Genomic DNA, 25,390 nt, shown 5'->3' with positions numbered 1-25,390 from the left:
TGAGATTTGCCTATAAGTTTTCTTTCTTGTAATACGTCAGATTTTGGTATCTAGATTACGCTGGCCTCATACAGCGCATTGGGCTCATATCCCTGGGTCCATGTTCTGGCCTTTGGGCCGGTCCTTCTTCGCTGCCTTGCTAGCTCTTCTGTACCTGCACGGGCTTTTTACTTAATTCATCCAAGCTTTCCAGGTGTCCTTGGATGGGAAGAGGGGCTGAGTCCAATGGCCTAGCTCCCCCGTGATCAAAAATGAGTCTTTTCATTTTATTTAATTCCTTGGCCAAATATTGGCTCGGCCTGTGCTGTGAGCTCACCCCTAATGAGCTCGAGGGAGGAGTTAAAGTACTGTCAGGTGCAGTGTGCTGTGGTGAGTGCTCCTAGAAACAGAAAGGCTGCTCGTCCTCATTGGAAGGAGCAGAGGAGGAAGCTGGACAGGGAAGGGAGAAGGCGTCCAAGAGGGAGACGGAGTACAGAGTCTGGAGATGGGAGAAGGCGAGCAAGTGGACAAGAGGTGGAGGGGCGGAGTGTGCAAAGCCTGGAGGTGGGAGAAGCCGAGCAGGTGGGGCGGCTGGGCCCCGGCTCTGGGGCACCCGGCTGCCCTGCACTTTCCTGTGGACTTGATCCTGAAGGTGAAAGGAGCCCACGGCGAGTCCTGGCAGCAGGCGGCGCCACGTGGCATTTGTCCGTCAGATGGAGCACTCTGTCGCGGTGTGGAGAGCGCCAGAGGCCAGTGCGCTTTCGGAAGGTTGTCTTAGTGATGAGGCAGGAGCTTGGTAGCCTTGGTGAGGTTAGACTGAAGTGGGTTGTGTCATGAGGAATTGAAGAGCAGAAATAGACAGACATAAAGTGGGGACCGGGGGAGAAGGAGAGGAGCTTCAAGAGTCCAGCATTTGTAGCTTAGACAAGAGGGCAGAGAGAGGGAAACAGCCAAGCCTATTCTTTCTCTTATAGGAAGTGACTTTTGCAAGAGAGACTAGTCCGAGCTAAAAATCAACAATGCACATTTGGGGCCTTTTTATTTATTTATTTAAGGTTTTTATTTTTATTTATTTCTCTTCCCTTTCCTCCTGCCCCCCCCCCCCCCCCCCCGTTGTCTGCTCTCTGTGTCCATTTGCTGTGTGTCCTTCTGTGTGCACTTGCATTCTTGTCAGGCGGCACTGGGAATCTGTCTCTTTTTTGTTGCATCATCTTGCTGCGTCAGCTCTCCATGAGAGTGGCGTCACTCCTGGGTGGGCTGCGCTTTTTTCACATGGGGCAGCTCTCCTTGTGGGGCGCACTCTTGTGCAGGTGGCACCCTTACACAGGGGCACCCCTGCATGGCACAGCACTCCTTGCACACGGCAGCACTGCACATGGGCCAGCTCACCACATGGGCCAGGGGGCCCTGGGTACTGAACCCTGGACCTCCCGTGTGGTAGGCGGACGCTCTATGGGTTGAGCCACATCTGCTTCCTGGGCCTTTTTATAAACATGGGGCTGGGTAGCTGCCACATCCGCTTCTCCAGATATCATCCTGCTCTCTGAATGCGGATCCCCAACACAAGAAGTTCTGTTTTAAACCCAGACACGCTGAGCGCTCACATCACGCGTGGCAGGCCCTGGCGGGTGCCTTGCCATCTGTAAATCACCCAGCAACTAGGAAGAGCAAACCTGGCTGGCAGCCTGGCCTTAGTTTGACTGGCTGAAGCTCAATTTGCCATCAACGAATAGCCTGTAATTAACTCATCCAATTATCTACTGATCAAGCAATAATATTTAGACTGAATAACAATCGAGTGTAAACTCGCAGGCAAAAGAAGCTGGAGTAAGACACCCATTCCATGGCTTCCCCACAAGCGGCAGAGCAGGTGCAGGGTGAGTGGGAGTCTGGGATTCTGTAAAGCACTCTTTCAGGCTTGAGGGAAATGCCGTCCATTCCTACAATTCCTACAAGGGAGGGCTGATGCAAAACTAAGCTTTAAAAAATCCTTAATTCAGCAAATTGCTGCTTTTGTGAGACAGTTTTGGGGAATTCATTTTCAGGGAATTGACCTTCTTTCCACCACTTAATCTTTCTGAATCAGTTTCCTCATCTGTAAAATGAAGATAATAATACCCACATTGTAAGGGTGTTGTAAGGAGTACATAAAATAGTAAATAAAATTTACCAAGAACTATGCATAGCACAAAGAAATTGACCAACAAATAAACGAGAAGGATTGGATTAGCTCAACAAAATGTTTTGCATTCATGGAATGAAAACTTGATGGTCAAATAATGTTGGTCAATAGAGAATGACTTTCTATTGTATGTCAGACACTTGCGTAAGTTCCTAACTCAGTCCTCATGCCCCTGCTGAGAAGTCGTCAGCACGATCCCTGCTGCGGGTGAAGAACGTGTGGACTGTGGAAGTGAAGCACCTGCGCAAACCAGGACGGATCCTCGGGCAACTTAACACGGCGGTAAGTCGAGGCTTTAGAGCAAGATGGACCCACCCCTTCCCGCATCACCGCTCACTAGCTTTCTTACATCCAGTAACTCATCCACCTCTTTAAGCCTCGGGTTCCTTATCTGCAGCTGGTATACTACTGCCCACCTGGGAGGTAATTGTGCGGCTCAAGGAGGATGATGGATGAGCAATGGTCTCCTTTGGAGTCCCCTGTGGGCTCCCCTTCCCGACCACCCCAGAAGTGTCAAGCGGGTTTGCATAGGGAGGAAGGACCTGCTGCCAAGAGTTCTGCCTCGTTTTCCGGGAGTGAAGCCTGACGGGTCTTCCCAGGATTCCTGGGCGGGTTTGCAGGAGGACGGCCCTTTCCTCGTACCACATCCTGGGATAAAGGCAAAGAGATAATTGCTTAGACTTGGAGTCAGGTTTTTCTCCAGCTGAGCCACGATAACGGGGCTTCACTGCCGCTTGACCGCTGTTACTTGCCCTTACCCTTTAGAGAGGCCAGGGGAGGGGCTCGTTCTCGGGATGGCTGGGAGGAGCCAGGCAGGGTCCCAGACCTTTGGACTAGTTTCTCTTCCTCCTGCCCCCAATCTTGTTTGGTCCCCTGAATTACCTCATCTCCCCCTGCGGCAGTTTGATATTGTTTATGAATTCCAAAAATAGGTATTGGATTATGTTTGCAAACAGTTCTGTCCCTCTGGGCATATTAGAGTATATTGGATTCAGAGGTTTCACTTTTACTTCATTAAATAATGATTAAAGCTTTGATTGGGCCATGTCAGTAGGATATTGCATTCCCACCCCCTTTGTGGGCAGGGACTCACAGAGAAACCGCACTGCAGAGAAGGGAGGTTGGGGTTTTGAACTTGAGCTGGGAAGTAGCACATAGAGGAGCAGAGCAGCTGAGCCTGGAGAGAAGCCAGCCCCAGGAAGAGAGGAAACAGGAAGCCCTCGCCCTCGCAGATGTCGGCAGCCATCTTGCCCAACACACGGCCACAGACTCGGGTGAGGGAACTAACGTACACTTTATGCCCTGGGAACGGTAAGCTCCTACCCCAAATAAACACCCTTTATAAAAGCCAACAGATTTCTAGTGTTTTGCATCAGCACCCCTTTGGTGACTAATACTCCCCCCAAACGTGTCAGAAGTGAAGGTCACAATTCACGTGGTCCACGTGGGTCAGTAACGCCTAAAGTGGATGTGGGAGCGTGATGCAAAGTCCTTCCCACAATCAAGGCCACTGTGACGCCCGTGCTCTCTAGTACGCTGCTATTATCATTGATATAAAATGAAATGTAGATTGATGTAACCTCCATTAATTAAAGGTTCAGGAAATCTAGTGAACAGAATGCACTTGTCTGAGGAGGAGGAAACATGAAATTATAAATCTGGTTTTCTCAACTAGACCTAGGATGGGTCGTTTACTTCTCCTGGCCTTCGTTTTGCCTAGTGGAAAATAAAACTCTTTTGAGGGTGCCCGGCCAGCTTCATTCAATGAGAATGGGTCTGATGTGATAATGGATTTGAAAAGGTTTAGGGAAAAAGTGAAAACTCTATGATCATGATTAGGAAAGGCTTCTTAGTTCTGTGTAAAGAACATCAGGCCAGACACTCAGAAGGGAATTAAAATTTGCTACTGTAGACAGAAGTTTATGGAAGCCAAGTAGCAAGACGTAAAGGGAACACTGTGGAGCCATTTTTAGCAAAGAGCGAAGAGCCTACAGAGAAAGATGATTTTGAAGAGGAGGCACGTATGTGGGTATTTTTAAGGAGGTAGCAGGCACTGAACCCGGGACCTTGTACGTGGGAAGCAGGTGCTCAAACCACTGAGCTACACCACTTCCCCAAGGAAGCATATATGAATTCTGTTTCAGGGAGGAATTTCTCTAAAAGAATGAAAACTGCTCATTTCAGTGAAGGATGTTAGCTCAGCACACTAGTGGTGGTTCACAAGGCACAGTAGTGATTCATCTGTGTACCCCACTCCTTGGGTCTCTTGTGGTTGTTTACCAGACAATCTAGAGTAGAAAGAAGAGGAGAGAAATCCCCAAAACACCAACTGAGCTGAGCGAATGTGGTAACGTTCCAGCTAGCTGAATCTTCTTGGTAAGCTCCTGGTCACGTCATGGTAGACGTTCAGGGCTTGGAGGGACCCTGGAAAACCCCAAGTCCACGCATCTTTAGACTACTCGCTGGAGAGGATCACTCGATCCACGAACCGGTACAGGCTGCAGAGACAAGCGCCTGAGCCCCAACACCCGACACTCCTAAGTTTACACCAGAGCTGCTCCTCAGAAATGTGTGGATGCCTTCAAAACGTATACGAAAAGAGCGCCCAGGCTTTAGTAGGATAATGGCGCCCGTCTGGGTCGACTCTATCCACACGTCTCTGAGAAAACATACAGGCCGTTAAAGAAAGCAAAGGAAACCACCCTTCCCGTGCTATGGCACGACTGGGAGACAGACTCTGGCAGCGTCAGCTCACATGTAAGAAGGGGAATGAACACTCAACACAGCACAGCCAGGGCCAGCTCCAGGCTCACACCCAAATGAAGCATCAGAGATCGCCTGAAATAGAAGAAGACAGCAGGGGCGTACGTACCTGTGATGAAACACAAATGAAATGCACCAGAAGAGGTAGTCCCACCCAGAAGACAAAAGTGAGGCCAGATCTGAGACCTGGTGACCAGAGCCCTGGCTGGGGGACATCGGAAGGAAGATGCGTGACGGCCACAGGGGCAGAGTGGGAGACAATGAAAAGGAGAAGCTTTGGAAGTCTCTGGAATCTTGTGCCAAAGGAGGAAGGAAGTGAGAGGTGGGAGTTAAAGGTCTTAAAGAAAGAAAAGGCTCACAAAATTAGGGAGCTAGCCAGTCCCTCCGTCCCCCTCCCTGTAAGGCCACCACTAAAGAAACTGTGCATTAGCGTGCCGACAAAGACGATGTGCTGGACGAAGAACACTGTAAGCCACTCTGAGCCCCTTACTCTGCATGCTATCTCTGGTCTAGAAAAGTAGGGGAATTTTAAAAATGGACAGAAAATGGCAGGCAACGTCTCTAAACCTTAGTAAGAACATCTTAAAAGACAATGAAAACATTGTGCCTAATAATCTTTTTCCCTACAAATGAGTCATGAAATAGAGAAAAGCAATTATGTGGCAGCCCAGACTGAATTAAATATTCATAAACAAGCATTTGCAATTATGAAAAACCATCTTGAGTCAGATATTTAAAAGCTTAGAATAGAAATGGACAAAAGACAGGAAATAGGAAATGGGGGTTGACCAAATTCAAGAAAGAAATTGCAGAAAAATGCAAAATCACTTCAGAAAAGTGATGTCTAAATTAAAGGTACACAAAAGAGAATAGACATGACCAAAAAATATTACAAAGGGCATCGAGGAGAAGAATAAAACATCCAAAAGAACAAAACGAACATAAAGAAAGAGGTACAAAGATGAAAGAGGAAGAAATAGTGATAGAAAACAGACATGAAAGCCCAAGCACAGTTATGACCAGAGTCCCTAAAGAATTAGCATCTGAAATGATAATCTCAAGATTATTTCCAAAAATGAAAGAAGTCCTGAATCTAAATATTGAAAATTGACCCAGAATAATTAAATTCAAGATGTATCCTATTAAACTTTAAAAGAAGCATTCTCCAAGCAGAAAGACTAGGTAACTCACAAACCAAACACGATACCGTGAGGCTGGCATCGGCTTTCTCTGTAGCAACATAAGAGTTAAGAGGACGATGCTGGTGAGTTTGCCTTGGCTGTGCCACTCGGACTTCCAGGAGCTAAACGTCCTCGTCCCTGCAGGGGAAGTTGTGCCCTGACCTGTACCCTCCTCGGGCAGAAGCAGGTCTCCTTCAGAGTGAGCGCGGGAAGGGCAGAGCCACCCGGGCGCCTTTACCTAGGCTGTAACAGTCAGGGGGCGTCCAGCCCCCTGCACGCAAGGCCTGGCGGGGAGAACGGAAAGTGTAATGACGGACAGGGGCTGGGAGCCGGAAGCCCTCGGTCTGCACTCGAGCTCCGCTGACCCGCAGGCCACGGGGTGTGAGGAAAGTGCTTCAGCACCTTACGCCTCGGCTCCTCCCGGGTGCCACGGCCCCACGGCGCCTTCTCACGGGGTTGCCGTCGGCTTTGTGTGAGCTCCTGCAGCGCACGCTCGGCACCAGGCGAGCGTCCACCTCACGGCAGCCATCGTTGTTACTCCCACTGCTGCCATTTTATCACCGACGCTGGACTCCTGGAAAGAGGACAGATGGCTTTGCTGAGGGCAGCGGCGCTCACCCTTCGGAGCGGGCCTGGCGGGCAGCTCACTCCTCCAGACTCGTGCTTAGGGCCCAGGGGGTCGTGGGTGCCGTCCGTCTCTCTAAAGCTGCTGGCTCTGAGCCTGGAAAGCTCTTCCGCCTGGACCCTCTGCTGAAGTCCGCCTGGCCCGGCCCAGGCCCCTCCACTCGCCTGTGCACCCTCAGGCCTGACCCCTCGAGCCTTGGCCTTGGCCATCTCTGCGTGTCGGCGCCGGGGCCAGAGCTCAGGACGTGGACAGCGTGGTCAGTCGCATCCCCTTCGATGTCCTTTCCTCTGGCAAATGCAGCGGGGGATGGGAGGGGGAGGGCGTTTTGATTCTTTTAGTGACAATACCTTTAGTGGTTTTTATTGTTACCAAAAATGCAAGCTTACTGAGCGGGGCAGTTTGACCCTTTGATTGTACTAGATTCAGCTGAGACGTCTAATTGAATTATTTTATGATAGGGCTTGAGTCAACAGTCATTAGAGTGTGACTCAGCGTTGAGTGCCCCCCCACTTGGTGGGCTGATAAAACGACTCCACATGGAAGTAGATGCACAGAGAAGAAGAACACAGAGGAAGAGAGCGCTCATTAGACACGGCAGAGGCCCCAGGAAGAGAGATGAGCCTGATGGTCCACAGCTGACCTTGTGAAGAGACCAGAGCAGCTGAGCCGGGAAAGAAATGAGCCCCAGGAAGAGAGCTGAGCCCTATGCCAGCCCACAGCTGGGGTCAGAGGAAGCTGGGACCAAGGAGCCTGAGGAGGGAGAGGAAGGCTGGGCCCTCACAGACGTCGCCCGCCATCTTGCCTCAGCACACGGCAAGTGACTGGGTGAGCACGTACCTCTATGGTACCTTGAGTTGGACTCTCTAGGGCCTTATAAAGGTAAGCTTTTACTCCAAATAAATACCCTTTATGAAAGCCAACAGATTTCTGGTACTTGGCATCAGCATCCCTTTGACTGACTAATACATTGAAACTTCAGAAAAAGAAAAAAGAAAAAAGAAGAGTAAAGCATCTATAAAGCAGCCACTGGAAGTGCATTCCTCTAATAGTCTACTGTGTTTTCTTTCATTCTTTAATCTCAGCTCTCAATCTCTCACACACACATACTCTATTATACTGTTACATACCAGTTTGTAACTTTTAGTGCAATAATATATTGCAAACAATCTTTTATCATGTTATTAATTATTCTTTTATAAAACCATTTTCAAGGACAGCCTGGAATTTCATTACATTTATTCCTTTACTGCCTTAATTCACTTGTCTAATTTTCTGTTATTATATAATTGAGTCATTTCCATTTTTCTATTATTAACAGCATCCTAAAGGACATCCTTGGTGCTATATTTCTGTGCAGATCCACATTATGCAGACACCAAAGGCAAATTTGTACAATGTTGCTGAACCGTGCTCCAGTCCCACTGGCTGTTTTGTAAGATGATAAGAAAAACCTCTTCCTGCTTGGAAATGGGCCCATGTTTGTATCTCCTGAGCTCCGACATTAGACAGGGAAATGTCACTTCATCACTTCTTGCCCAGCCCACAGTTGTCGCTGTCCCCAGGGTTGTTGATGAAACGGGACGGTAAACGTGGCAGCCCACGCAGCAGCCCAAGCAGCACGTACTGCCTCAGTATCTCCCATCGCTCTGGTTTTCTTGAACGTGGTAGTTTCTTAGGAACAAGTATGCCCATTTTTACTAAGTACTTCGTGAAAAGGACTGTCTTCCTAATATCAGTGCAATTTTGTTCCCTGGGCGAGAGCTGCTTTGATTTCCAGAATCCACAAACAGCGCACATCCGACAGACTCGCACTCTGCTCTTCCCGCAGACCCGGGCACAGCTCCTGGGCCTTGTGGGTGTCCGGGCAGGAGCCCGCGCTGGGTGCTCGGTGGACGTCCAGCCGTCTTCCCAACGAGCCTGCCTCCTCTGGTCCTGCCCGTAGGCTGCTGCCTCCTTCCCTCCGGCAGCTCAGGGAGCCAGGCCCCAGCGTCCCTCAGTCCCTCGTCGTACTCAGTCTCCACCAGGTTCCAGCAACTCAGCGCGCTGCGAAGTCGCGAGTCACACGTCCCTGAGGGCTCGGCCTTGGTCCTTCCGTTGATGTAACGAGAACGTCTCTTCACAGAGTCACAGGACTCGTTTTCAGAAAGAAATTCACCGAGACTAGTTGATGAGCACGTTTTCACTCATTACAGAGAAAGGTCGCATTAAACTGAACAGTAGAAAATAAACCATTTGATAGGCAATATTGGAGGGAATAAAATAGACCTATGTGTCCTCTTTGAGTGAACTAGAATTATTCTTTTCCCCCAAGTGAGATGCAAATGACTTCAGGAGTGGGTGAATTATTGAACTGAAAATGTAGCTAGATGGTGTGAAAATAATTAAAAACTATTCACTGTGACTTTAGTCCCAAGTCTTTAGACCCAAGGAGAGGCTTGGGCTGTAGCGCCGGGCGCTTTGTGGATTGCTCCGCGGTGGCCTAGAGGAGCATCTGTCCCGTTGTTCCTGGGTCCCTGCTGACCGCTTTTTCCGACTGTTCCCAGCAAATGGAGCAGACCACCTTTCTTCAGCATTTGTTCACTAAACTAAATAGTGGGAGACTCGGCTGCTGAAACACTGGAATAGAAATCCTCCTGGCATTGAGTGCCAGAAAAATAACGTGCCAGAAAGATTACTTCTTTCTCTTCTTTTTACTGTCATCGTCAATGCACTGTGCGGCATTTTTATATCCTGAGTCTGTTTTTCATTTTTTACCTCCCCCTTCCCAACATTCAACTGACTCCTTTTGCAAAGAGAGAGAATTTTAAATACTAAGTCCTGCATGTAAAGAAAACCAGAAATCACATTTTTATAAAGTAGTCAATCTCCTAGGTCTGAATTGCTTTTCGAATTTCAAACTTTGATGATCATAAAACATTTTTGGAAGCTTACTATGTGAACAACGAAGGCAACATATGATGTCTGCTTTTTTAAAGCCCATATTGGTTAGGCCTAAAATTAACGTAGTCATTTGTTCAGTTGGTAGGTTCTCGCTGTCTACAATGTACAGTACTTTCTCGCTGTCAACGATGTGAGGTAGGTTCTCATTGTCTACAACATACGGTAGGTCCTCACTGTCTTTGATGTGGGCATACTTGGGGTAAGTCACAGGAAGAAGACACGACCTGTGCCCTCCAGGGGTCAGAGGTAAATGGCCTCCTGTTTCAAAGTCCCACGAGAGGCCCGGCATGGCCCACTGCACTTCAAATGCTCTTCCCCATTCTCTTCTGAGATGTCCCATTTTTCAGGTGAGGAAACCAGGGCTCAGAGGTGTCAGCAGATGTCACCAAATCCAAGTGCTTGCCTGCACCCCGTGTTCTAAACTGGCCCAAGAAAAGGCCCTAAAATTTCATTTGACAAAAGTGCAAGTGGAAGCTGCTGCTTCCCTCTGGTTTCAGGATTTGCCTCCTTGATAATGAAATGAAGTCAGAGCTGAGAATTGAGTAGCCGGCTTGGTTGGGTATGGATTGGCCCTGCGCTAGAGGGTCACGGCCACCAGTGTTAACATACATTCAAGTCAGAGAAGACTGATGTTAGAGGAGGATGGAGCTCGACACAGACACAAGCTGGAGCACTGCAGAGGAGCGCCTTCTCCCGGAACTTTCTGTGAGGGTAGAAATGTTCTGTGCTGTCTTACGTGGTAGCCACTAGCCCATGCAGCAACTGGGCACTTAAATGGCTGGCACGACTGAGGAATTGAATTTTTTATTTTATTTAATTTGTTATTTTAAAGGTTTATTTAAATAGCCACATTAACTAGTGGGTACCAAATTGGATAGCACAAATTTAAAATTTCTCCATATTACATTGTTATGTATTATTGTATTATATGACAAACATATCTATCAACATTTATAGATGTAGATAAACAGGTAGATAGATAATGGCTGCTGTTCTTATTTTCGATCTTCCCCATTAAAATGTAAGATTTTTAAAAGGAGAAAAGGTGACCATTTCATTCCCACTCTATTCCCTGCACTTAGAATAGGACCTGCCAGGAAGTGGAGACTAGATAAATATTTGTTAAATAAATGATTTTACCCACAGGAATTCGCAGTAGTGAGGTAAAATGCTTTGACGACTCAGAGATTTACATCGTTTAATTAATTGCTTTAGGACATTGATTCTTACCCCTTACACGTTTTTTGCTTTTCTTGGCCCTGGCTGGCTCTGACCCATCTTTCTGGTTTGTAAAATTTAGCTGAAACTTTGGGATCTCCAAAACCGGGTGCTGCTGTTAGCTCCGGGCAGTCTGCCCTGGGGAAACCTCTGGAGAAGCTGAGTGGCAAGAATTCTCCGTGACTCCAGAGCAGCTGTGCTCAAAGTGGAGATTTACGTGCCCTGACCCCAAGGGCTCGTCTGAGAGGCGCTTGCGACAGCCTGTCAGCTGGAGTCTGACTTCACAAGGACAAAAACGTTTCCAGGACAGTGATGATCGGGCAGGGTCATGGCTCTCCTGGGGTCCCTGCTCTCTGGGGGAGGGTCCCCAGAGAGCGGTGACTCGGGCCATGACAGTGTGACTTCCGCAGACCAGTGCCAGCTCCCCGCGCTCCACGCCCAGAGCAGGCCTGGAGCCAGCGCGGCCGTGGCAGGAGCCCCTGGGCCTCTTCTCTTGCTCCTTTCGTCCCTACCGCCCGCCCTGCCTCCAGGGCTTCTAAGGGAAGGACAGCCTGGAGAACCTGCACCCCAGTCCCCAGGCGGGCCTATCTTCCGGGAGGAGCCTGGGACAGCGAGCAGCCTGCCCAGCGGCTTGGGGCCGGTGACCGCCGAGCATTAGCCTTGGTTGGACAGCTCTCGGCACCATGAGGGCGTGCTGCTCGGGAGGACAGGACAAGCTGGAACACCGCGGGCTGCTCTCCACCGAGTTTGCAGGCCCTTTGACATCCCGTACACGGGGCCCCGTGCAGACCCCTTGTTGCTAGAGCCTCTTCGTGCCCCTTTGTTATGTCCTTACTGCCAGTCCCGGGCCTCAGGTGCCCCTTTCCTTGGAAGTCCTTACCTGGCTCGTTCAGGGCAGGGGCCGAGGGTGGTGGACGGCCCTCACGCACGTGAACAACAGATAGAGAAGCCGTTCAGCACCAGGAGAGGCTGGTCAACGGTGGGACTGCGGGCAGCCCGCTGGACGAGTGGGCGAGCCAGGATTCCTCAGGACCCTGCACCGGGAGGTGGTGGACTGCGGCCAGACGTCGCCTGCAGCACCTGCGGGTGGGGGTCTCCTCCAGGCCCCCGACGCGGCTCCACCGCGGGCTGCAGGGACTCGTCTGCAGCAGGTTCACAGCCCACCCAGGGCCAGGGCACAGGTCAGTGGTGCTCCCACCACGCTGAGTCAGTCCCACGGAGAAGATTAAATCTTGTCAACAACTCTAAGAAGAAAAAGAAATACACACACACACACACGCAATCTATGTGCACATGTATATGCGATAACACGCACAGTAACAGGGGCAGGCAGGACTCTGCCCTGGCTGTACTCCCAGAGAGGACCCATTTACACTTCTTCACCAAGGGAGGATGTGTGCACGGACAGGCTGCGCTGGCCGCGGAGGCAGCAGGTGCTGGAAAGCCGGGACGTGGGCAGCCCCGGGCTCTGCTGCCTCCTGGGCTGGCTGGCCTGCGCCCCCCGTGTCCCGGCTCCGGCTGCGCCCAGGACTGAGGGCGAGGAGGCAGCCGCCGGCGCCCAGGGCGTCTTGGCCAAGCTGGCGGCGGCCGCCTGCCCTCCCCACGCAGAGGGAGACCAGCCCCAGGTGGAAGAGCACGCCGTCTCGGCAATTTCCTCCCACTCCTTCTTTAGCGTGAAGTGAAGAGCCCAGGAACCCCGCCAGGGCCTGCCCCCGCTGACCCCTGCCCGGCTCCGACTTCCCACCTCAGCCAGGAGCGGCGCTGGGCTGCAGCGGCCCAGGGGGCCAGCGTTGCTTTCTCCGCGGAGGAAGGCGTCTGCCAACCGTGCCGCGCGTGTGAGGAGAGCTGCGGGAAGCAGAACGCGGCTGGCTCTGTCGGCAGCCTGCAGGGCTTTGCTGGTCAGGGAAGGAGAGATCAGTGATTGTTAAAATCCTAACGGTGGCTGCGGAGCAGCTCCGGAAGGGCTTTCCAAGAGGAGGTGCCCAGGCCCGGAGGACACCCCCCGAGGAGGAAGAGGAGAGGGGCGATTCCAGAGATGAAGGGCCGCACGTCCCTCCTCTGCTTGCCTCACCCTCCTGGAACAGCCTCGGGTCCCGCAGCACCAGCCCCTGGCCTGAGCCCCTCCCTGGATCAGGGAGACTCAGCGCGGCCCAGGCGGGGAAGCTCTTTACGCACAGAGCCCGACGCCACTGTGACCCATTTTACCTGCGGCCTCACGACGCCCTCGGGGTAAACCACGCGCTCCCCCCACGGCCCGTGCGTGGCGAGATTTGCTCTAGCCCAGGACCGCCTGCCTGTACAGCTCCCCCTTCCCATCTCGCCGCCGTGTAGCTCAGAGGGAGCGTCGTCGAGGGTGGGTGGGAGTGCCTGGAGCTCTGGGGGCTTCCGAGGGACCGCGCTCGGCCGCTGAGCCACCTGGGGTCGCCTCCCTGGCCGTGCTGGCAGGGATACGGGGGCGACGTGCGGGCTGAGGGCACGGCGTCTCTAAGGGGGGAGCCTGAAAGGCTGGTCCCTGGCGGCGGGGTAAGCCGAGCCCAGGCTGGCTGCTCAGGCTGCCCGGCACGGGGCTCTTACCCACTGGGGAGCAGGGCCAGGACACACGGAGAATTCACGTCCGGTGGGATTTTGAAGAGACGTACGCGCCCGCACGGCTGGCTGTGCTTGTGGTTTTCCTGCATCTGTGAAGAAGCCCCGGGTGTGCGGCTGTCGGTAGGAGAAGAAGAAGGGGAAAGCAGCAGCAGGACGGACATGACTCCAGGAAGGCAGGAGAGAGGCGGCAGGGCTGGGCGGCGGGCAGTGCCCTTCGGTGGCCGGGGAGAGGACGTGCAGCCAGGACGCACCCCGATGGAAGTCGAGAGGGACTGTGAGTGCGATGGGGGGGTTTGTTGCGACCCTCTCAGTATAAACAGAGCCCCAGGGGTGTGCTATTTGACAGCTTTGTTTTTTGGTATTCATGGGGTTAATTTCAGTTGGGAGGAATCTCTGAGATAATGAGCTACGCGTGTGTGTGGAATGTTAGAATCCATTAAGCTCCACTTTTAATTTAACAGTTTCACTTAATTTAAGTCATCATTATTATAATTAACAACCAAATAGCCCAGAATATGAGGTAATGCTCGGTGCTCATTACCATACTCGAGCTGTTTTGAGATTTGCTTTCAGGGAAAAGCCTTCCGCGTAACATCCGTGGACCCCCAGGCTTTTTAGGAAGGGTTCTGAGACCCCCTGGCCGCTGGAAGGGGCAGCCTGCGGCTCTTCCTCCTCACCCGCCCGGGAACGCTTCCTCCTCGGAGCTCGGGGAGCCCTGGTGGGGCTGGAGCGAAATGCCGTCTATGCCCAGTGGTTTGAGCAACGGTGGGAGGCGGGCAGCTCCTTCCCGGAACCAGGGAGGAATTTCCGGGGCAGGGCCACAGCCTTCCCGGGACCTTCCCTGGGGTCCCCTCAGCCGTGCGCTAGTGACCTCTGACCACAGGCTCCCCCCCAAACGGGGGCGGCCGAGCCCTCCGCTCCCCAGCCCCACCTGCTGCTGCCCACCTGCCGCCAAATGAGAGGTGTCCTGGGGGGCCCGTCCTGCCTGAGGGGGCAGAGGACCCCAGAGGGCACGGGCTTTCCCCCTGCAGAAGGACAAACCTCACGAAGCCCTCGCAGAAGCCCCCTCGGAGCTGGCTCTATTCCTGTTTTCACAAAGGAGGACCCTCAGGCTCAGGAAGTGGAGTCGAGGCCACGGTCACTGGTGGGGGCACGGCCCCGGGCAACCAGGCTGGAGAGGAGCTCGCGGCCAGCAGTGGAGACTGCAGTGTGCTGGGAGACGCGAGTCATCCGGTTGTGTGTGTGAGTTTTGCGTCTACACTACTGAGAGGTGTTGGCCCTGTCGTTTTCCTTTCTCCGTGCCGGGCTTTGGTATCAGTCTTAAGCTGGCCTAATCAAAGTGTTGGGAAGGGAAGCAGTCCCTCTCTCTGTTCTCATGAAGAAACTCTGAAACACAGCATCTTTAGTGCTTAAAAGCTGAGAACTCAGCAGGGAAACCCCCTGGGATTTCTTCTGGTGGCATTTGCATGGTATAGCCCTCCCCACCCCCACATTTTTACTTTGGATCTTTCTGTGTCTTTATATTTAAAGTGCATCTTCTATAAGCAACATAGATGAGTGTTTTTTCATTTTACGCAGTCTGAGATTCTAAATCTTTTATTTGGATTATTTAGTCCCTTTGCATTTAATACAATTACTGAGTTTTAACCCCATCTTTTTTTTATTTGAACAGCTTGTTTATACTCCCTTTTTGTTCATCTTTCTTCCCTCCATTTGGACTGGTAGAATATTTTTATTCCACTCTTAGCTTGTTAGTTATAAGTTTTTATTTATTATTCTTTCAATGGTAATCCTAGGGTTTTCAACATGCATCCTTGACTTATTTCAGTCTAAAATAAATTATTAATGTTATCATTTCCCTCTCAGTGCTAGGCAGTTATAGTAGTTAACTCCATTCAGCACCTCCCATCTTTTGTATTATTGTTGTCATGCATTTTCAATTGTACAGATATTTTAATCTTCCAAATACATTATTTTTTGTACAGTCAAAATTCATTCACTGTACAATTATTTTAAATTATATATATTTATTTTTCTGGTGACTTTTATCTCTTCTTGCATTCCTATTTTTCCTTCTGGGATATTCTTTCTGCCACAAAAACTCCCACTAGCATTTCTTTTACTTGAGGATTGTGGGTGACAAATTTCATATGTTTGACTGAAGCTATTTTTATTTCACCTTTATTTTCTAAGGATATTGTCATTGGGTTTAATTCTAGGCTGGTAGTTATTTTCTATCAGAATTTTAAAGATACCATTATGCTGTGTTCTGACGTGTTTTATAATTTCCGTTAAAAAGTTAGCCCATCAGTCTGTCATTCTTTTGAATATAACATGTTTTTCTTCTCTGGTTAATTTTAAGGTTTTCTTTTGGTCTTTGATTTTCAGCAGTTTTCTGATAACATGTATATGATTTTCTTTGTATTCTTTCTGTTTGGGGTCACAGAACTTCATTAATCTATGACTGGCGTCTTCATCAGTTTTGGCACATTCTTCTCCATGGCTCTTCAGATACTGCTTCTGTCATATTCTCTTCTAACTTCCTTTCTGGGACTTCGATTGCACTTTTGTTGGGCCTTTGCACTGTGCCCCATATGTATCTTACTCTCTTTTCTATATTTTACATCTTCTTTTTTTCTCTTTGCTTCAGCCTGTGTATTTTCTACCATCTTGTCATCCAAGCACTAACTCTCTCTTCTGATGTCTAATCTGCTGTTAAACCCATTTACTGAGTTTTTAATTTCAGGTATATTTTAGTGCTATAATTTCCATTTGATTCTTTATTATGAATTCCAATGCTCTTTTGAAATTCTCCATCTTTTATCCTATTTTTTCCATGTTTCATCTACTTCCTTGAACATACTAATCAATGTATTTTTAATGCTGGTCTAATAACTCCAGTGTCTAGACTGCTTTTGGGTCCGTGTCAATTATCTAACTTTATCTTGCTTTTCAGTTATTTGGCCCTGTCTTGTGGCATTCCTGGTGATTTATACTGAATGCAAACAATGAGTATGAAAGATTATACATGTTCTCTGTGATGCTGTCTCCCCAGAGAGGGTCACCCTTTCTTTGCTAGACAGGTGGAATAGGAGCTGCTCACTTTGCCCCAGGCAGAGGCTATATCGTATTTCAAATTACCCTTCAAAAATGAAAGTAGTACCCCAACTGAGGCTTGCTGCAGGTAGTCAGGGATGCAGCTGCCTCTGGTTTGCCCCTGCTCCTACGATTCACTCCTCCAGACTTCCAACAGGAATGTTGGGAGGTCACCAAGGCCCTTCCCCAGTGATCTTCAACTCCACCCTTGTCTCTTCCAGGCTGAGGACAGACAAAAGCCCTTCTCCGCTTCCAGAAGCCTTCCACTCCACCCCCTGGTTTCCTGCTCCATGCGGGAGATTTCAGCAAATGTCTTTAGGGGAAACCAGCAGACTTGGGCCTTGTTTCCCAGCTCTTCCTTCTCAATGGAATCATGTCCTCTCAAATGTTTTCTTTATTTTTATTTTTTAATTTTTTTAGTTGTCTCTCCATTCCCAGAAGCCTCCCCAAAGACCTGCTGGTTTCTCTCTCCAGAAGGTTTGCCTTGATTCTCAGCAGCTGGTGACTGTTCCCAGATTTGGGAAATGCCTTGAGGGAAAAGTGACTACAGAATGTGGACTATCGACCGCGTATAGGGAGCCACCTTCAAGTTCGTGGTTTAAAGCAGGAGTGGCTTCTGTTTTTCTCGCGATTCTGGGTTGAGCCGAGTGGTTATCAACCAGGCCAGTGTGGCTGGAGCTGATGGTCCATGATGGACGCACTCCCGTAGAGTCCCCCTGGGGCAGCTGGGCTCACGCTCGCCTTGTGGTCTCTCGCCCCCCCCGGAGCTAGCTAAGCCTTCCCGGGACAACGTCAGAGTAACAGAGAGAGCAGGGCCCCAGGCAGGTGCTTTCCAGCCCGACACGTGTCAGGCTTCTACTATCCCATTGGCCAGAACAAGTCACATGGCCACCGTCCAATCAATGGGCAAGCGAAGTAGATTCCCTGTTTTGATGAAAGGTAGGTAAAGGATGTGCATCTACTTTTTGCAATCTATCAGCAGGGTGGAGAAAGGATTGAAGAGAAAATTGTCAAGGAATGTGTCAGTTTTCTCTTAAGGAAGATTCCTGGAAGCTGCCGCAGGACACTCTCGCATCTCATTAACCAGAACTTGATTTCATGGGAATACTTAGCTGCAAGATAGACTGGGAATAACAGAAAACAAATGCCTAGTTAAAATACTTAATATTTTTAGAAGCAAAGTGTGGATTTTGAGGAACAGCTAATAGTTTCTTCCACCTCTGTGTCCTTATCTTCCCTTACTTATCCTTCACCTCCGGCCAGTTCGGATAGTGCATAGAAGAGAAATGAAATCAAATTTAGAGCACCATACATACCCTCTTTTTTTCTCTTTGTTTCTGCCATCCACTTTTTCTTTTTTTAAAACTATTTTAAAAGAAATTTTAGATTACAGAAAATTTACATCAATAGTACAGCGATTCCCATATCCCTCCGCCTCCTCGCATACTTCCCCCTTTAAGGACATCTCTCATTACTGTGGTACATTGGTTACAACTGATGTGCACATATTGAAGCATTGCTACTAACCATGCTCTATAGTTTGCATCAGAGTTTATACTTTGCATCACACAATGTTACAGGTTTTAAATGTAGTCTCTTGTATCCATCCTTGCAATATCATGCAGAAAAATACCAGTGCCCTAAAAATGCCCCGTGTTCCACCTATTCTTCCCTCCCCCTCTCAGAACCTCTGGAAACCACGTTCTTACATCAACATTGCAAGTTCTTCCGTTACTACAATAATAGTGTCTACTTGGGTCCATGGTTGCATTCCCCTGTTATGTTTGTTCATTCCTCAATCTTGAGGATTTGGGGGTGGTGACACCCACTCTGCTTCAGATTGAGAGAGGGCTTAGAGCTTAGGGGGCAGATGGAAGGAACCGTTTGGCTTGCAGTTGTAGCTACTCTGCTTTTTGGGGCATACATCCCTTCTTAAGTCAAGAGATTGGTGGGTGCTCAGCCAAAGCACGGTATAAAATGAGTCTGGGGATTACAAACAAACTTAATCTGTCCTCCGTATCTTATCTAGCTTCCTAAATTATACGGGGGTCAAATGCGTGGGCCTCAATCTCTACTTCCTTCTACTCTGCAGGATGTGTGAATATCTGTGGATATTTGTTCTTACTTTTAGTCATATTTTAAAAAGAATCTGAACTAGACACATGGCAGCTGCTGCACCACAAATATAAAAGCTAGTAACCTAGCCCTGTGAGCTACACGCCGCGGCAGGGAGCGCTGCTTTAAATTGGCTGCAGACTTCTACTTGCCCTTGCTTCATTAGCAGGAGAAGCCCAGGCTCGCACAAGCCTTTCTCTAATTTAGCCTGGTTTATCTTCCTATGACTCAGGCAAGAAACTGCATTTCTGTTTCCAATTAAGACATGATTGGGTCCTGCAAGAAGCTGGGAGAAAAGCTGGTAGCAGAGAAGCAGGAGGATCGAACGTGGTAGAGCAGCCCTGGGAGCACTTAGCAAACCTTGTCGTCCCCAACCCGAATCTGCCCTGTGCCCGTGGTTCTGCCTCGTAAGAGCGACAGGACGTGATAGATACACATGTCCAGCTGCTCCGGAAGGCTCTGCCCACATCCCCATCCTCCCCACCCAAGATCCGGGCATAGGACATGCTCAGAAATGTTACACAGGGCAAGGCACCTACACTTTGAAATTAGACGCACTTTGGTTGGAGCCTGGGCTCTTTCTCTTGATGAAGCAGAAGAGGGCTGAAGCCGCCTTCCGCCCCCTTCCTCTGTGTCCTGCAGAAAGTGTTGATGGGAAGAGTCAGGAATGAAAGTATTCCCCAAGGCCTACCCTAAGCCTGGTCCCTGGCCCAGCAACATCGGCATCACCTCTTGCTCGTTAGAAATGCAAGTTCTCAGCCCCTTCCAGAATCCACTGAATCAGAATCTCTGGGGCAAACCCAGAGATCTTTGTTTCAACAAGCCCGCTGAGTGATTTTAGTGCACACTGAAGTTCTAACACCACTGGTCTAAGCTAAGGACTGGAGTGAACACGGACTCAACTCACTGGTCCCCTACCTGGGATCTGAAGCTCGCAAAGTGAGCAGGTTAGTACAGTGAAAGGGGCAGGCAGCATGGCGGCAGGCAGCATGGCGGCGAGACCCCACCTGGAAGCCTCCTGAGAAGGCTGCCGGAAAGACCCTGCAAGACCCCAGCCATGATACTCCATTTGGAAAAACAAGAGCCTATTTGACCTACAAGGTCCTGTTGGGCCAAGGGAAAGCCCTGGACACCCTCAAAAGGCCTCACCATTGGCCCCCTGAGAAATGACAGGTGGGGCAGCCAATCAGAACAGCAAACAGCTGGTGCTCCACTCCCCTTGTTATGGAGTGGGGAGAAGAAGGACTTTAAAAAGCCCTACTCTGGGGCCCCGGTGCGTCTCACCCTGCAGCGTGCCCACAGGCCATGCTTCGAACTGTGATCTTTCCCTTTTTTTTTTTAAAGATTTATTTTGTTTATTTCTCTTCTCGCCCTGCACTCCACCGCCCCCCCCCCCCCCCCATCTGCTCTCTGTGTCCATTCTCCATGTGTTCTTCTGTGTCTGCTTGTCTTCTCATTAGGTGGCTCGGGGAAACGATCCTGGGACCTTCTGGAGTAGGAGAGAGGCGATTACTCTCTGGCGCCACCTCAGCTCCCTTCTTGTTTCTTAATAAATTATTTACTTCCTTGCCTACCCTATGGTGTGTCCTTGAATTCTTTTACGTCTTGGTGACATAAGCCAAGAACCTAGAAACCCAGAACCCAGAGCCACCCAACAAAAGGGGCTCTCGTCTGCGCTTCCAGGGTCCTGGCAACCTTTTACCAAGCTCACAGTTCCCGCAGCCTCCTCCTGGAAATCCAGTCCCTTTAGCCCAGCGTACAAGGCATCCCACAGCTAACGTCTCCTTCCTCTCAAAGCTGCTCCTGCAAGAACGTTCTCCTCAGGATCTTCTTCTCTGTTGTGTAGACACTCCCTGCTCTTGTTTCCACTAAGTTCTTATTGTGGACTCACACCTTTCACAGAAGTTTCACATCCTTGAAAATCCTTTCAAAATATAAAGCACTGGATCAGCTTTCCAAAAATGTGCTCCTCTTCATGTTGATAGATGTTAATGTGAGAAACCATGACTTACAGAGGCTATGTTACTGCAGGCTCCATCAAAATTTTTTAAAAATTAATATCCATTGTTAATTCCCAAAGGAATGGGTAAAAGAGGCAGAATTTTCCAAACCGATTTAAAAATAAAACCCATTTTCATGGAGCATTTTGAGCAACTTTCAGAAAAGCAGTCCTAGACACACATTATTTTTCCACGTAGTTCTTTGCATAGATATTCAGGTTTTATTCATGAATCCGGTCTCTCAACCTAGACTGATTTTACAGCCTTCTCCATGTGCTCGTGCCATGCTGTGTGTATCTTAGATGTTCACTAGGGGACAGATGCTGCTTTCCACTTGAATGAAACTAAATATTATTCATAAAGTAACTGTAATCTTTATGGCATTTCTCTTCAATCACTCCATGAAGAAGGAACCTTTATGGTGGTGAAGATCCAGATGGGGTAGTAGGTTCTCTCGAATGTTAGCAGGTAATATTTGCAGGCTGAGCTGGGCGAGAATCTTGGTCCATGACTCTCAGCCCAGTTTCAGCTGCGACTTCACGGGTCCTGGGGGAGGAGCAGCATCTGAGACTTTCCCACATGCCTGAGCAGCCCGCTGTCAACGGAGGAAAGAAAATGGCGGTGCAGTGACGGCAGGAGTCTGAGGAACAGCCTGTTAGGAATTGGGATCCGGTGATCTTTGCACTCTCTCATGGTATGAATTATTCAGAACACAGTTTTTTCATATGCAGGTAAAGCAATTCCATTCCTATGTGCATACCATAGAAATACTCTCGTGTTGCTTGTAGTAGCCAAAAGAAAAAAGCTGAAAAGAATTTAAAAGCCCAAGAAAAGGAGCTTGTATATATTGTGTCAAGAGATTACAATCAAAGCTGAATGTGACTCATTCTAACATTCTGAGGTGTTCAAGTGAAATTTCATTAAAATTATACCTTGAGTCTATGGTGTTTTAAAAGATTAGTATCAAGAGGAAAATTGGTGTGACTGAAGCTTCTGAAGGAGCCACGTGTAGCAGCATTTTCAAAACTCTTATGCCCAGACCCTTAAACTCACCACTGTCATCACTTAAACTATTTTGTCCTTCTAACACCAGGGATTGTTTTTCTTTAAATAATGTTGCATTTCCTTCTATATTCCATCTCAGTGAATATGGCCATCACTACTTTTCAAGCACCCAAAACTGAGAGTTTAGAATCTATTACCCTTTCATCCTCCATTACCCAGTCTACTTAATAAGTCTTTCCAGCTCTACCTCCAAAACACCTTTCAAGTCCTTCCTAACCTTCTATTTCCACTGCCGTAGCCTTGATCCAAATGAGCCAACACTTACCTGAACGGCCTATTATCCAGCCGACACCTGCCAGATACTCTCTACATTCCAGTGGGAGGCTGCCGATCCATGAATGGTATCATTTTAATGGAAGGCATTGTTCCTACATTTTCATAGAAATTGGTCAGTAAGCAAGTGTTCATTTCCCCACCAACTTTCCGCAATTATAAAATATTTATTAAATTACAGTGACACTGATGTTCAATTTCTTCTCAGAGATAGAGAAAGATAGAAAGAGCATTGCTCCTAACCTACCACAAGAAAAGAGCCAGACGTGTTGCAAATTAACAATTTTTCTTGAGCACAAGAAAGAACTGAGGTTGCAAACCAAACACTAAGTCAGAATCTGGAGGGAGATAGACACCTCCTTGGAGAAACAGGACCCAAGCGCTTGTTTACCTGGAGAAGACACTGTGAAGCACCATGTGAGGCGGTAAGATGGTTCTGCTGAGAAGTTTTTAGCAAGCTGGAGAGGGCTGAGGGTGGGCTAATGAGAGGGGGGGAAGCCCCTGCTGGCCTCCGACGTGGAGGCCACCCGCCCTGCGGCATCCCCAGGGGCCCTGCCCACCCCTCCAGGGAGAACCCTGAGGATGCGTTCCTCGCGGTGCCAAACCCCTGCCTCTGCCCACCTCCTCCGTCTGCCCTGTGCAACGGAAGTCTCACCCTCCGGAAGAAGGGGACAGCAGCTACCACCAAGACCCCCAGCCCCGGAACACCCACCCACCTTGGTCTTCGGGGAAAGGGCGACAAACTTGGACCCTAAACTGAGGGAGGAAGAGGAGAAGGCTTGAAGCTCTGCCCCTGGAGCAGGAGTGTGCACGGGCAGCTCTCCATCTGGAGGAGGGGCACGACCTCGTGGCGGTCACCCCAGGGACCCAGGTTCACGTCTGCCCCAGACGGAGGTTTAGCCAGAGCGTCAAAACGCACCTGCTCCTGCCCCTGCCACCATGCTCCCCAGTGCTGATTAAAGAGTGGAATACAGAAGGGAGGGCTGCAAGAGACAAATATTATCTGAGGAACAGAAAAAAGGGGAAACCCAGGCCAGGGAGGTAGCAAATCTCAAGCCTAGCCCAACACTTTTTAAAATTTATTTTTAGTTTTTTTTTTATTATTGACTTTTTTAAAAAAGGTAAATAGATCACACAAAATGTTACATTATAAAACATAAGAGGTTCCCATATACTGCACTCCCCACCCCCCACTCCTCCCACATCAACATCCCCTTTCATTAGTGAGGCACATTCATTGCATTTGGTGATACACCCTGGAGCACTGCCACACTGCATGGACCATAGCTTACGTTGTAGTTCACACTCTCCCCCAGTCCATCCAGTGGGTTATGGCAGGATATACAATGTCCTGCATCATTCCGGACAACTCCAAGTCTTGAAAATGCCCTATATCACACCTCTTCCTCCCTCTCCCTGCCCTCAGCAACTCCTGTGGCCACTGTGTGCACATCAAAGATACATTTACTTCCATTGCTAGAGTGACAATAGTTCTATAGTAAAATACAAGCAAGTCCACTCCAATCTATATTACATTCCTGTGGACCCTGGGATGGCGATGTCCACTCCACTTCTAAATCGAGAGGGGCTTAGACCCCACATGCCAGCCTAACTCTTGACTAGACTAGTACTAACTTCCAGGCTAAATGCCTAGCAGAAGAAATGATGAGCTCATCTCTAAGCAGAAAAATTATTTAGCCCTATGGAGAAAGCAGAAAAACAGGAAACAAGAAACAAAAATAGATGAAGCAAATGGAAAACAGGTTTCAAGATGGTAGATGGTGATCCAGTCATATCAATGATCACTTTAAATGTGAATGGTCTAAACACACCAGTTAGAAAAGAAATTATCAAAATTGGACAAAAAGGCAGTAAGACCCACTTTAAATATAAAGGGATAGATAAGTTAAAGGCAAAAGTATGTGGAAAATTATACCATGTAGACATTAAGCAAAAGAAAACTGGAGTAGCTTTATTAATGTCAGACAAAGATTTTAGAGTATGAAAGATTATCACGATAATATGAAACCAAAAAATGTGAAGCCCAATGTGGTGGTTTGAAGCTGTGTGCACCCCAGGAAAGCATGTGCTTACACCTACTCCCCTCCTGTGGGCGTGCACCCACTCTAAGCAGGACTTTCTGATGAGGCGCCTTCAGCTGAGGTGCGCCCACCTTCATCAGGATGGGTCTTAATCCTCTTACTGAAGTCCTGCGTAAAGAATGAATACAGCAAGAGGGAGAGAGAGAGCACAAGAGCGAGAGAGAGAGAGACAGAGAGAGACAGAGAGAGACAGAGAGAGCCACCTAAGCAAGAAGCTGGAAGCAACGAAACCTGGATGAGCAGGGAGAGACCAGCAGACGCTGCCATGTGGCGGAGGAGCCAAGGGTCACCGGCCGCTGGTCTTTGGGAAGAAAGCATCGCCTTGATGATGCCTTGATGTGGACATCTTCGTGGCTTCTAAACTGCAAGCTTTTAATCCCATGGTTTAAGACCAACCCATTCCATAGTGTTTGCTGAAGCAGCCTAGGAAACTAAAGCACCCAATTTTAAAAGTTATTTCAGTATCCAGAAGAAAAGAAAAAAGTTAATTTCAGAGATACTTAATATTCAAACTGGACTTTAACGCATGTTTTTACTTAGACTTTCTTACTGTGTATATACACTTATTTTAATTAAACGAAGAATTACTGACATTTTGCTACCTAGAAATATTGATTGTTCTTAGCATTAGGTACTTTGAACCAAAGTCACTTATCTTTCTGAGTCTCACAAATAGTTTACTTTGCTGTGTTTCTGACATCTTATTATGGTTTAGTTCTGTAGGAAGATTTTGTCCTTTGGGACATTTAGTGGGAAAATATACCAACATTCCCCCGGAAATGCTATAGGCTGAGCAGTTAGTGTGTTCTTGTCTCACCGTTGCCTGCTGCAAGTCCAGGTGGGAATCCGCGTGCGTGTGGACTAAATCACATTCTTTGGCCATTGGGACGACTTCTCATGCTTGTCTGAATGTGGATGAGAGAAAGGCCTCCATGAGTTTGTTTCCTGTGCCTGCAGTGCTTTCAAGATGTTAGAGTTGGTATAGAGCATTTGTAAATATCTGCTGTCAGTTTTAAGTCACTTTATCTTTGAATCAGAAAGTTTATCGCTATATGAATTTATGTAGGGTAAATTGGTAATCCTTGATTTCAAAACTCAGAGTCTGGCTGCACTAATTTTATATTTTTAAGTTTGTTGCTAATATATAGTAAGATTCAAATAGTTTATAAAAAGTTAAATATATCTTTGCAATTTAGTGTTACTTTGCAATTTAGTGCTACTACAATGCACCAGCAACCATTTTTAACTAGTCTGGCTTAATG

This window comes from Dasypus novemcinctus, chromosome 26 (assembly GCF_030445035.2).
Source record: "Dasypus novemcinctus isolate mDasNov1 chromosome 26, mDasNov1.1.hap2, whole genome shotgun sequence".
NCBI lineage: Eukaryota > Metazoa > Chordata > Mammalia > Cingulata > Dasypodidae > Dasypus > Dasypus novemcinctus.
This window is presented reverse-complemented; position numbering follows the sequence as displayed.